Raw genomic sequence first — 14,734 nt, forward strand, 5'->3', positions numbered from 1 at the left:
TTCCAAATATACTACCTCAAACAATATACTTAAAACCACAAGCTCCCAAATAATTTGACATACCAGATGTTTTCCAAATTTAAACATTTTTATAGCATACATTATGAGGGGATTTTCATGTCATGAAAATATTGATGATTTTAAATAAACATTGGTCCAATGAGGGTGTTATGTTTTGGTGGAAGTTACATTCTTATGAAGTTCATTTTTAGAAATTTCCTGATGGTAAATTTGTTTCCGAAGTTAAAATATGCCTGGAAAAATAGGCCATTATTATCTAACAGAAGCAACAATGAATAGAAATACTCAGTAACTTTGTTTTAATAAGCAGTTGCAAGAGTGCATATAGGAAAACTGGGTTATTTTAGAGGCACCTGGTATATGCCTTGGTGCTTTTTACTGACTTTTGTATGTGTTCTGAAAATCTGGAGAGGAGAGTGAGAATTACTCATTTAATTACATTTTAAAAATTATTTTAGATTTTTTGAGTCTCTGAGGTTCCACGAAGCTTATATAGCTCTTCATTACCTACTCACTCCCAACAAAACAAAACAAAAAGTTCACCAGTTCACAATTGTCTATAAGATACACACATTTGTTTCACTTTGCACATTAAAAAAATCTTTCTTATAAATTTTGAGTGCCCATAGGTTTTGAAATAAGTGTTAGGTATGACAAGCCCTGCTCTCTGAGTATTTTCAGGACAATAAGTGAATGGAGCTAGTGTCTAGTAACAGGGAATGTTGGGGAAAGTCCAGAAAATGTAGAGAGTAAAAGGAAAGTATGCTGTGTAAAGACCTAAGTGATTTTCTTGAATTCATATTTCCTCGAGTTTAATTAGTAGTATTAATTATTCATAGCCAGTTCAGATGAAAAACATTAGTACTTAATGTGAAGAAAATTGAAAATGTGGAACACCTAATAAACTATGAAAAGGAATTTCTACAAAAATGAAGAGTCTTGGTTAGGAAACACTTTTTAAAAACTTGACCAATAAAAAAATTTATATATATATATATATATATATATATATATATATACACACACATATATATACATACACACACACATACATTTTTCTTTAAATAGATTTTATTTTCCTGGCTAGCAAAATCATTCTTTTATACTATAAATGATGTCAAATGAAGAAGCACCTTTTGACTTAGCAAGCAAGCCCCAGTAAATATAAAATAATTTACTCTTATGCCTTGGATCTATGGAGCACTCATTGCATAGATTTAATCTTTTTAATCATTCAAAATAACAATCATGCACTAATGTATATCCACAAATTAGATTTGTTCCTTAATTGTGTTTAATTTTTATTATGATAATATTGTATATCAAAGTCTCAGTCATCCTTTTCAGATGATCTTTAATGTAACTTAATGATTCTAGAAACAAATTAAAGATATTCATATCAATATTAATTTTATAACTATCATAGCACTTTTTTAAAGGGAAGAGTTGGGAGATTTAGTCTCTCTTGAAACACAATACACAATACTAGTATTCATTTAAATAAATATCCATCATATTCTTTTTACTCATTATAATATTTTATCAAAATAATCTGTATTTAGTTTCAAATTCATCATCATGAACTGACAAACTTTGTATTTTTTTTAAACAAATGCTGAATGCATATCTCTTTCAAAGTGCTATCATGTTAGTTACCTGATTTGTTTCCTTGAAGCTAGGTGAGGCAATTGAGGCTCAGATATGCTGAATAAGAGATGAAGACAACATGAAAAGCTGGTGTGTCAACTCCTACTGCATCCTGCTGTTCTCTCTGTAGAGGGGTGAGAGTTGGGGGTAGTGGTGGGGAAGAAAATGTCTGAGAGAGAGAGGGACAGATTTGAATGAATGTGGCCTATAATGTTCAGCCCACCCAATTTCAAGATAGGCTTTGATCTGAATTCATGATAGAAGATTAAGAAGCTGCCTGTGTTGTTGCTTCACAAGAGTGTGCAGATATTGACATTTTCCTGACTAAAATTTAGCAGTGCTATCTTCTCAATGACATTCAATTAAGAATATATCATTCTTCCCTATAAGTCTCACTAAGGACATTTTCATTTTGTAAGAAAAAAATGTGGCCTGCAAAATTTTTAGTTTTTTACTGAATCGCTTGACTCTTGATTACACAGATACATTATTGCTATTACTAATTATCTTATTTCTACAATCAGATTTAACATTTTATGTTCTTGCTAAACAAAAGAGTTAAACCAAATGTCAGTGCATTGGCAAGCCAAGTCATCCTTTTTATCAGATGTGACACAAATTACCTCCTGTGGCAGCAGGGTCTTTTCTACATGGCATGTGTGTCCGTGTGTGTGTGTGTGTGTGTGTGTGTGTGTGTGTGTGGCATTGGCCCTTTTCTGCCTTTCAGAGAGATTGGAGGACATCCAATGGCAGCAGGGGATGTTCCCTGGGGGTTCTCTTCAGAGTCTGGGGATGGAGAATTTCCCAGCATTCTCTGGGCTGCTGTGCCATCCTTTAACCCCTTGGCACTGCTGTTGCCCAGCTGTTTCTCCCTCGCCAGGCCTCTCTGGCCTTTGTTGTTGCCCTGACCTGGAGGGCACTGACTCACTGAAGCTTCCCATTCCTTCCTGGGTGGAGGCCACTTATTGTGTGCTAAATGACCAGCCTGTCTGCTCTCCTCTGGCTTTCTCTTAGTCTGGCTGTTAGGAAAAAAAGATTTTGATCTTTGAGTCACATCATGGAAAAACATGGATCATTGCCTTATTTAAAGTCAGGGACTCATACATGTTATTATGAGTGAATGGAGAAATTCAAATCAGGCTTTGCTTGGACTCCAGAAAAACATGTTTTTGTCTCCTGACTTGGTCTACTTATGTGGGGAACATTGTTATGTTTGATACAGGATGTGTGTGTGTGTGGCAGGTAGGGGTATGCATATCTTAATAGTAAAAAGTAAAAAGCTGCTACTTCTTTCCTTTTATTAAATGTTACCATGACGAGGAAGGTTGAGGAGTAAGAAAGACTCACATTTGAGGGGCTGCTACTTTGCATGAGAGGTTCAGAGAGGCCAAGTGACTTAGCCAGTACAACACAGCTAGTGAGGGGTCCAACAGGCATACCAATCCGGGGCCTGGACCCCAGTACCCACCTGATTTCCTCTTTGGCTTGCTCTTTTTAAGCCGGTGATGTTGTATGAGGGTGAACCGTATGAGATTTCCATTTCTGCACATTAAAATAGTCTGATATTGGCTATTTAATATGATTCCACCTAATATTTATGAAGTAATTTATGATGCTTTGCAGATAATTTACATAGGTCTATGGATCTTTTACTCCCTTGTTTAATATGGGGTCTCCACAAAATGACTCAGTTTCCTCAGAGTTTGGGTATACTTGGGACCTAGTCAGTTGCCAGGCGTTATCCTGACCTAACCCCCAGGCCTGACCCTATCTCCTCCTCATCAATTTCAGCATCACCAGTCATGATGTTCTCACAAAGCAGCAATCGATAAGTGTCACCCCCAGAACATTATTTTATTTAGAACATATTTTACAAGGATTCGAATGGGAGCTGCTGTCTTTACTAGAATATTTTTCCTTTGATTGATTGCTAAATGGATAGGGCCTGTGAAAGATCTTTTTTTTTTTTTTTTTTTTTTTCCCCAGGGATTTCTTGTTCAAACAGAATTTGTTGTATCCACATCAGTAAAGCCGTGCTAATATGGGCTGCTAGCCAGATCGTGGAAATAGCCTCATTATATTGAACTGGATATCATAATGGTACCCATTAAGGTGGGATTCTCTCTGTGTTTGTGCTTTTAAATCCAAGTCCCTTGCCACTTTTTACCTCTCTCCAAGAACAGCAACATTCTCTGGTAATGCAATCTTAGAATGTGCTGTCTCTACCTCCTCCTACTGAAAACCATTACAAAAGTAGAATCCTTGGTTTTGAACATTCTTAGAGGTTTGTGGCTTGCTGCTGCTCTGCAGCCATTCATTTTACTAACCTTGCCTGGGATGACTGGAATGTGTTCTGGTGACTGAAGTTCAAGCATCACTTCTTTCAACATCTCATTTTAATTGATATTGGTGTCCAAATACTCCATAGGCCAAGAGTTGCTTTTGTTTTTTTTTTTTTTAGATCTAACCAAATACTACAGAAAGTTTTTCATTTTAATTTTTATAAGCCGTCAAGAGACTAATAGTATTTGAAGTCACAGCATTTATATTCACTGTTGAAATCTTACCACAGTCCTGGCAAAGTGAAGTATTTGTTGTGCTGGATTTTGGTAATGAACCCCTGCAGGGTTACAGCTCAGGAATGCGGGAAGAATAAAGCACATAAAGGGGAGGGCGGAGTGGGTGTCAATTTCATTCCTCCAATTAGAGCAGTTAAAAGAATAGCAAAGTTCAGGGTAGTGTTTTATTGTGAAGGCTAATTGAAAACCAGGGGGAAATATTTAGAGACATTACATGGCATTTTACATTGTAATCTCTTTTCTATTTGTGTCTCTTCTCAGTTGACTCAATAGGACCCTCATTATAAACAAATTTTTATTGTTAGAATCAGCTTAATTTCTGTTGTTACAATTAAGGGGGTGGTAAGCATTGCTTTAGAGTGTAGTCTTCTCTATGATAAGCTGGGCATGGTTTATGCATTCCCTCAGCAAGTATATTCCCAGTGCCTGCTGTGTGCTAGGCTCTGTGGTAGGGCTACCGAGTGACCCGGAGAGACAAAGTACCTACCCTCATGGAACGTGAATTTTAGTGCAAGGAAATAGATAGTACTTGTAAGCAAATAAAATGTCATATAACATTAGGAAGTGATAGGAAAAACTTAAGCAGGACAAAGAGATGGGAGGGGTCCGAAAAGGCTTCTCTGAAGATTCATGAATGAAGGGAGGGAGACAGCCATGCTGAGACTTGTAGGGAGAGCATTCCTGGTGGAAGGGAGCAAATGCTAAGTCTCTGAGGTGGAGACCAGCTGGGCATGTTGTGAAACAGAGAAGGTCACTGTGGCTGCCTCAGACTTAGGGAGAGGAAGAGTGGAGGAAGATGATGCTAGAATAGGCTGGGTCAGGTCATGTTGAGTCTTGAAGACTTTGAGAAACCATTGGAGAGTTCTGAGCAAAGGCATGGGGTGATCTAATTTATGATATAAATAAAAATCATTCTGGCTGCTGTAAAGAATAGGCTTTGAGGAGGGGGGAGGGTGGAGGCAGAGAACACCATTGAGAAATGATTATAGTTACCTAGGTAAGGGAAGATGATGGCTTGAAAAAGAGAGGTAGTGTTAAAGGGTCAGATTCAAGGTATGTTTTGAAGGTAGATGCAGTGGGGTCTGAGGATGGATTGGATATGGCGTGTGAGAAATGAGAGGAGTCAAGAACAACACCTAGAGCTTTAGCCCGAGCAATTTGGGTGAATGGTGGGAAGGAGCAACAATTGTCTGGGGCCACAATCAGAGTTGTGTATGGACGTGTTTAGCTTTGAGACCTGTCATCCGTCAGAGTAGAATATCATGTGGGCAGTTGGATCTGGGTGTCTGTGGAGTCAGGAGGTCTGCATTAGAGTTTGTGCGTCAACAGTGAATGGAATTTAAAGCCAACAGAGTGGATGAGATCACCGGAGCGTGGGTGTTAATAAAGAAGAGAAGTAGCCTGAAGACCAAGCCCTGCAGCTGCAACATTTTAGGGTCTGCAGGAATAGGAGGTGGCCAACAAGAGGTTGGGAGGAAGCAAATAGTCATGGATAGGAGTGGGAGTAGTTCAGTGAAAGATATGCAGTGAGGTTAGCCCTTAGGGAAAGTGTGAAACATGAATTTTGTCTTTGAAACATTCCCTCTTTTTATAGTGGATTTCCATCTTTTCTGTGGTCCCCCTTTGCCTGATTCCTTTAGTTTTGCTTATCCAGGTTAACAACTGCTCTAGTTCCCAAAATATGGCCTATTGATTGCACCATCAGCACCACTCAGGAACTTGTTGAAAGTGCAAATCATTGGGCTTAACCCTAGATCTACAAGTGAGAAACTCTTAAGAGGTAGAGCCCAGCAAGCTGTATTTTAACAAACTCTTCAGGTTCTTCAGATGCATGCTGAAGTTTGAGAACTACCGCTTTAGGGAAAAGTAGTTGATAAACTCAATCAATGAATGATAACTGAGGAGGCTTACACTATTATCTCTTTCTGGGCCATCTGTCTAGAGCCAAATAGATTAAAATAGGAATAGATTGTCAGCCTCATCCAGTAGACCACTATTGAGACATCTTCAAGAGGGATAGGAAACCTTCTCAAGCCCTACAAATCATAAAAATAGGCAGCTGTCTATTCTGTCTTTGGTAATGAACTGTATTCATAACCATATATTCTGTGTAGTATTATATAAGGCCTCTGACTCCAAATACAGAGACAAGAAAAATTGTGATACTTTTGAGGGCAATCCAAAATTTCTAGCAACCACGCAGCACTTATTTTGTTTAAGCACAAGTTATCTACCAGAAATTTTAAATAAAGCCTGAATATTGAAGCACATAATATTAATGACAGTGGTAGAACATTTGTTGAATTACGAAGTTTTATTCATAAAATACATCTCAAATTTATTTTAGCGGTTTAAATAATAGAGTTTAATGTATATTTAGCCAAGCATTACAGTAGTGAGGGCTTTAAGGAGATTAGAAATAAATGAATCCAATTAAAGAACATGTCTGTGAGATCTGATATGTCATAGTACGAATGAACTGTTTGCACAGCAACTGTAAAGAAATCATTAATGATTAACTATCTAGAAGAGGTTTAATCAAGAATAAATGTTATAAGACATATTTTAAAATATTTAAATTAAACAAATGAAAATGTGTGCATTTGAAAACATTGCATCATTTCATCCATGCCATCATTTTTGTGGTGTCTTTTCCTGGGGAGTTCAAAATCTGAGGTTCTGCTTTTCTATAATCTACAGAAATGTCAGTGCCTTTGCATTATGCAGAAAAGGGCAGAGCTTCCAATGGTGCTGTGAGGTTTGGCCTTGTGGAGTCTCCCCATATGAGACCCTGTGGCCTTGAATATGGGGTTCAAACTTCCCAGGGTTGTGGGAAGATTACCTTGTTAGGATTATAGGTATCATTTCTGTTCCTGAAGTTTGTGTGGAGTTGAACAAATAGGAGGTGTTTCTCCTTTCACCCCTTCTGCCAGTAGATATTTTTAGGGTCTAGTAATCAGCTTTGCTAAGGATCAAAAGAAGTAGGGAGGGAAGCTATTCTTGAATAGCACCTCAACCAAATATAAGGTGTTAGGTGATGGAAACCTGCTTTACTTACCTTTTCTAGGTATTGGAAGAATTCTAAAGGGAATATACACTTGAAAAACACCAGCTTAATAAATGTACAGTGAAATGCCTGGTGAGGGAGATGGATACAAAGGGTGGGGAGGAGAGAGAAGATGAAAAAGAGGGAGCCAGAATCACCCATGTGCATTTTATTTCCTATTTTTGAAGATAAATTCGTAATGCAAACTTGGTTGATACCAGTATTACTTTTTTTTATTTATATTTGCCTCATATAAAGTGGGCTAAAATTAAGTATCCAGATTGTTGGAGAAGAGACTACTTTTAATCTATGCCTTTTTTGAAAGAGGCAGCACCTTTTGTGTTTAATTTGTTTGTATCTAACTTTTGAAGACCAATACCCTCTCCTGATCACCAAGAGAATAAAAAAACAGAAAAGTTATAAGATCAATAGAATGTGGCACTTAGACTTCAAGGATTCACAAATATACTTAAAATTTTAGTAACTAAATATAGAATGAGTTTCTGAGCATAATAATTTAGTTCCTTAGGACAAAAAAATGTGTCTGTTACTTTGGAGTTTACTTCATTTGAACAATGATAAATGTAACATTTATAACCCACATGAAACAAAATTGTTTTAAGGCACTATACAGCAAGACTTTTTTTTTCAATTGTAGTAATAATTTAAGTTATATTCTCCAAAAAAGGAAACAGAAAGTCATATAGGTCATACAAAAACATTCAGATACAGATAGTTCTATAAGTTAGGAAAGATGGAAAATAGATCAGAAAGTAAGTGAAACACAGTCATTGAGAGAACATATGGACACCTAAAAATTATAAATGGTGTGCTTGATAAGTTGAACCTACTGGAAAAGAAATTTAATAATATGTTCTCTTTTGTAATGTAATGTGCATAAAGAAGAAACCCTGGAAATCTAAAGAAAATAAGTTTTAATATGAGGTGAGAGTGTGTGAAATTGGCCTCAATTAGAATTTTTTTTAAGAAAAATACTTTTCTGATTATTAAAGTCATATGTGCTTACAGAAAAATTAAGATAATACAAAGAGGTTTAAAAGTAAGATGAAAAACATCTTTAATATATTTTCCAAATATCCACCCTTATCTTTCTTAATATTTTATTGCCTCTCGCTATGCATACACAGTACATGTTAATTTAAAAAGAGATAATTTTTCACTTTATCATAGTATATTTTATGTTATTACAGTAAGAATAGCTAATGGCTGCATAATATTTTATCACATGGATATACCATAATTTAGTAATTCCTTTATTATTGATTCTTCTCATTTGATCATTTCCAATTAAATATAAGAAATTATGCTGTGATAAGCACCCTTGTATATAGATTTTTGATACTTATCTCGGATTATTTTTATAAGACATATTCCTAGAAGTGGACTTATATAGCCCTCCCTTATCAGCAGTTTTGCTTTTTGCAGTTTTAGTTACTCCTAGTCAACTGTGGTGTGAAAATAGGTATATTAAGATATTTTGAGAGAGAGAACACATTCACAATACTTTTGTTATAGCATGTTGTTATAATTGTTCTGTTTCATTATTAGTTATTGTTGTTAATCTCTCACTGTACCTAATTTATTAATTAAACTTTATTATAGGCAGGTTCGTATAGGAATAAACAATGTATATAGGGTTTGATATTACCCACAGTTTTAGGCATTCACTGGGAGTGTTCTAATGTATCCTGTTCAGATAAGGGGGCACTAATGTACCGGATTTAAGGTACGAACATTCTTAAAACTCTTGATGAACACTACAGGTTTACTCTTTTACTGGTAGTATATAATAATGCCCTTTTATTTTTAAATGACACTTTATTGGGATTTACTGTCATTTAAAAAATCTTTTCCAATTTGAAAGTAAAAATGGCATCTGTTAGCTGCTTTAATTCATATAGGTTATTACTCGTGAGGCTAAACCTTTTTAAAAAATGTTTCTCAGCAATTTGTGCATTGCTCACATCCTTTTCTTATTTTTCTATTGCAGAAACCTTGTATTTATTATTGGTTTGTAGAAGTGATTTCTTAGGGGCGAGGTTTAAAGCACTATTCTTCCTGACTCCTTTGATACAATTGTAATAGTTCCAAATAAATGGCTGAGGATAAGATCCATTTAGTATTCTAGTTTGCCCAAGTATCACATATGCTGTCCCTGAATTATAATTTGATGAAAATAAGTGCAGTTTATTAATGTGCATAACACTAAAACTGTAATATGATTTGCTTCTTTGATTCAGGATCTCACACAATTTCAGAATGATCATTATTAATTACATTCTGGGAATTTAAGAATCTCTCACATAAACTCACCTACTTAGCAGATATTACTTTCTTATTTATGTAGAAAGGTCTGCCAGTTTTTGAATTTTCATTTGGATTTGAGACAAGTAAACGTTTATTGCAAAGAGAATTATTTTGTTAATCACTTGCACATGAGCACGTGTCCTACGAAAGATACTGTCTAATGACAGTAAATAAAAGCTGTCATAAGAGAAAGAATTTAGGAAGTGGTTGTCAAGATACGACATTCACCACTGTAAGACAGAATGTTAGAAATGCCAAATGAGTTGTACAAGTAGTAAATGGTACAGAAACTCAGAGGAAGGAGCAGGAAGAAATCATAATGGTCTGTAGGGGTAAGGAAATAAATTCAGAAGCAGTGTGGTGGCAGGTCTGGATTTAGCTATATTTCAGCCTATTTCATGGGTTGGTATGAAGGTATCACACAATCTTTTGTTACGAAGATCATTGACTTTGCCACATCTTATCAATAAGTTACAGCTTTTTGTCTTATTTCTTGGTTGTTATCGTTTGCCTATTGACTACATCCATTTCTTTCCATCTTGAAATTGCAATATGATAGTAAACATTGTGCTTAAGCCATTTTTTGTCCTAGTGGTGCCATCTACTCCATAGAATTGTTGGATGAAACCTTCAATGGAGGAGAAAGCTGGTTTCTAAGTAGAGACAATGTTTATGTAAACCCAAAGACTTTGGGGGAACTACTAAAATCACCAAATCAAATAGAAAAACTACAAGTAGCAAACACAAATCCACTTATTAGTATGAGACTATTACATTTCCAGGGGTACCATAGACTAATTTCCCAGCAGATTGTCTTAGTCTGTAAGCCCCTCACAGTATGGAATCCTCCTTATCAGCTCTCTCTACTGGGCTCCATAGGAGCCTGAAAATGAAATATAAAGTAGATCTTTCTGTTGCAGAGGTTTACCCAATGGCCAGGCAGTAACTCTGCCAGAATATAAAGAAGGTCATGCACTTCGTGTACAGTGACTCTAGAATCCAATTAAAAAGTTTAGTGTAAGACACAGTCATTCCCACTTAATCCGATCATGGTTTAATGCAATCCTCTGCTTATTTCAATCAGTGCCTTTGGAGCCAAATCAATTGTATGTCTTTGTTTCCACGTTTTCCTTGGTAATTTGATCACCTTCAGCTGTTTAAAAAAATAGCTCAGTTGGGAAATCTGGCAACGTCTTTTAAGAATTGTCACATAACAAAGTGAACAAAGAAGCTCCAGGATGGCCAGTAGACCCCAAATTGACAAAGTAGAAGCAAAAGTTCAGTTGCCTAAAATGAAAGTGGAATAGAGTGTGGTGGAGTTGAAGAGAAAAATTCTTACAAGGAGTCTTGAATCAACATGAACTAATAAAATACTGTTGATTGCTTCTCTCTACAATCATTCCAAATCACTGGAAATTTATAAATGTGTTAGTTTGGCTGTTGGTGTTTTGGAAGCCAGTCTTCCGGTTGAAATGATAGAAATACTATTAGTGCATTTCTCTGAAGCCAACAGTACCTTTTAGTGGTGAAGATACCTTCTATTAACTTTGCAAGGGTATAACACTGAGCTTTCCATATGTTAAGTTGGCATTTGCCTCATGAGTGGTCATGGTGTATTGCTTTAGGGAAGGCTGAAGAAGGCCAATGATGCAAAAATGGCCCCATTTTCTCTATTGGAATTTGAGTTATTTCAAATATGTACATGACTATTATAAAGTTTAAAGTAGACTCAGATGGTTAATTCTGCAAATTGAATGATTTCTGACTGTCCATAATGGAATAAGAGGATTACTTTGGTCTGTGCAAATATGGGTGAGATTGACAAGCTGCAAGTCCTAGTGATTGCAAATTTCCTATTTCACATTGCTTTCAGAGCTGAGGTATCTGGAAGATGTCTGCAGCTCTCTACAAATCATTAAAAGGAGAAAAAATATATAAATTTTTCTCAACAGCCTTTTGAAGAATATGCCAAATGGCATGTGCCACAGTTCCCCTTTCAATATGCCAGTCATGTCTGGGAAAAACAGCATGAGCTGCCCTTGACGGGGTTACCTATGGAGCCCGAAACAGGGTCTATGTGACACTTTTCAAGAAAGCTTTAGAAGTAGAGCAGTGCTGCGTCCCTCATTTGTTAAAATCAGCTATGTCAAATTCCTCACCATACTCATTTAAGGATCTAAGTTCTGTGCAGCTGAGTATTTTATTTTGCCCCACTCCATGGGGAAGCATTAAATAAATGGCTCTACTATACATACATTTAACTTTGAGGACATGTGTGGTACCAGAATGTGCCTCACGAAAGGGAAAAAAAGAGAAGTAGGATCAGACTCTTCTTTGTGTCTGGGTTTGGAGGAGGGAAATGAAACTCCTAACATGATTCCCATCAGCATCCAGCCCTTTAAACTATACAAATGAAATGCTCTATTTAATAGAATTCAAAAAGTAAAACAAATGCTTTGTTCTTAGTGAATCTGCCATTCAAAGCTGCTCTTGGCAGCACATCAACTGTATTTGAAATGTCATTAAGTTGGTATTTTTATTGTGCTTTCTATCCTAACACATCTTTTGAGCTATTGGAGTATTGAACAGAGAAGGAGGAAAGCCAAATTGCTCTCAGAGCAATGTGCTGCTATTAATAAGGTCTCTGTTAGCTGACTTAGCAATAAAGAACTTACCTTAATACGTATTTTTGGCGATACCGCAGGAGTTTAGAGGCTAAAAAGTAACAGAGCATATTAAAATGAGTTTGTGGTAGAAAGGAAAGAAATACAGCATAAGGAGTTTTCTATAAAGAAATGTATCATAATTGCTATCAAAGTTAAACTATTTCTCTGGGGAGATCAGGTGCCAAAAAGTGCCACAGAGTTTGGAAGATAAGAAATCATACTATTTCTTTAGCATTTACTATCTTCTAGGCACTGTGCTATGAGTTTTTCATATAATATTTAATCTAAACCTTACTATATCCATATAGAAAGGAAATTGAGGCCTTTACACAGTAAGAGGCAGAGTTAGGCTTAAACCCCTGATCTCCCTGATGTCATGGTTTTCCACTAAATTTTGGTGGATTATTTTTATATTTTTTGATGTGCACCAAAACATTAATATTTTTATTAATTTGTCAAGAGTATTCGTATTATTCTTCTTATATTTGTTTGAATTTTCATGTAGATATGCAGAATTTTAAACCATTTCTTTGTCTTAAAATATTATTTAAGGCTATTTAATTTGGAGTATTTTTGTCATTGAAGTTATGCAAAAATTTTGGAAAGACTTTTTCAATAGTGAGATGCATACCCTGGGGGGTCTGAAAGTGCACAAAAGAAAATTGAATCCTTGCTTACTCCCTGCTTATAGCCATGAAATCCCTGGGCTGAGATGTTGCATTAGGAATTCATTTACAAAGTTATTTGGCCATGGTTTTCAAGAGTGCATGATTTTCACTGTGACTCTAGGTCCTGTCAGACAGGGACTAAATGGATGCTCTGCTGTCCTGCAGACAGAAGTGCATTTGACACAGCAGCTGACCAAGGGTGGAGGCCCCATCTTCTGTCAGAGCCCAGTTTGCTTGGCTCACTGTTGTCCAAGGGCAGGTGGGTCAGAGAACTGACAGCCTGAGACTTTTTCCACAGAGAAATGCTATTGATTTGCAAGTTATTAGTACTTAGTGGGGAAAACAATCTTTCTTAGTTGCATCCTTGTTATCATCTTCCTCTTCCATCTAGGCGAAATATTGTGCAAATGACCCTTGGAATATAACAAACTATCCCTTGACTCTTGTCCTGTAGGAGCTCAGAATCCACTGGGAAAGGCAAGACATACTCATTTAAAAAGTGAGGTTGAAATATTGCTATAAAAAAAGGCAGGAGCCACATGTTGGAAGGCATTGCATTTCTGATGGAGGAGTGCTTAGAGTATATTTTGCCCTTAGAAGTTGTTGATTAGAGATGAAAAGCAGGCCAGTATTGTGATCAGATTTCCCAAGCCTGAAAGACAAATTACATGTCCACCTTCTAAATTTTTGCTACTCATGTAGAAGAATCTTTTTTTTTTTTTTTACTTGCATTGAGTGAATGAATTATTTGATATGAAGCCATTGTAATTTGCTGATATCACTGCACTGTTTTATGGCAGTGATATTACTGGAACTATTTTAGTGTCTATACCTGCTGGTCTATACCTGGTGTCTATACCTGCTAACTTGAGGGACTCCTTGCCTTAATTATACTTTTCCCCCCTTTTTAAATTGACAAGTAAAAATTATACATGTCTATGGTATACAACATGATGTTTTGTTATGTGTATACACTGTAGAATGGCTAAATCAAGCTAGTTAACTTGTGCTTTACTTCATATACTTATCATTTTGTGTGTGGATGGGTGTGTGTGTGTGTGTGTGTTTGTGTGTGTGTGCGGTGAGAACACTCAAAATCTACTCTATTAGCAATTTTCAAGTATTTAATTGTACCTTGCTTTTGCCTGATCTTGCTATAGAAGAACCAATAGTGAAGAGGAAAAGAAGATAAATGAATATTTGCTGATCCATGGAAAGTGCCAGTCAATTTTACATATATAATTTTATTAATTTAAGTTTTATATGTCTGTCTCAATCCAAAAATTATTAAAAGTGCATGTAAAACTTTACAAAAGGTAAACCCCTTAAAGAACTAAATAAAAAGAAAAATAAGATAAGAAAAATACAGGAAGCCACTGGAGTTTGTTGCACAAAATGCCTGCCAGGAGGACTCTGTACACTTGTTAGAGGTGATTACAAATCAGGCCTGGGGCTCAGGGTCTTCTGACTTCTAGTTCAAAGAGGGAAACGTGATGAGTTATGTGATTCACAATGCTCATGAAATAAAAGGAAATCAATTACCCAGGAGCAGCCCACCTAGTTCTGGAACCTTATTTTTCTTCCACGAGTCTTCGTAAGGAAGACTCTGGAACGTTTTATTTTGGCTGCCAAAAGAAAGGGTTGATATTCTCGGATGAAAACTGAAGAGTCAGACGAGATCCACTGCTGCCTGGAAGCCAGCCGAGGTTGTACCTGTGGGCGGGGCCAACGCTGTCATCTTCAGCCCCTACATATCTCAAGCAAGACCTTTGTAATGAA

At 36.4% G+C, this 14,734-nt stretch overlaps 1 protein-coding gene across 1 annotated transcript in view; it reads left to right on the plus strand.

Annotated features, from left to right (window-relative positions):
• The window catches only part of SIM1 (SIM bHLH transcription factor 1), a 73,335-nt gene that overhangs the window by 19,931 nt on the left and 38,670 nt on the right, over positions 1 to 14,734 (plus strand). The window lies entirely within an intron of this gene.

Source organism: Microcebus murinus, chromosome 5 (genome assembly GCF_040939455.1).
Source record: "Microcebus murinus isolate Inina chromosome 5, M.murinus_Inina_mat1.0, whole genome shotgun sequence".
Taxonomy (NCBI): domain Eukaryota; kingdom Metazoa; phylum Chordata; class Mammalia; order Primates; family Cheirogaleidae; genus Microcebus; species Microcebus murinus.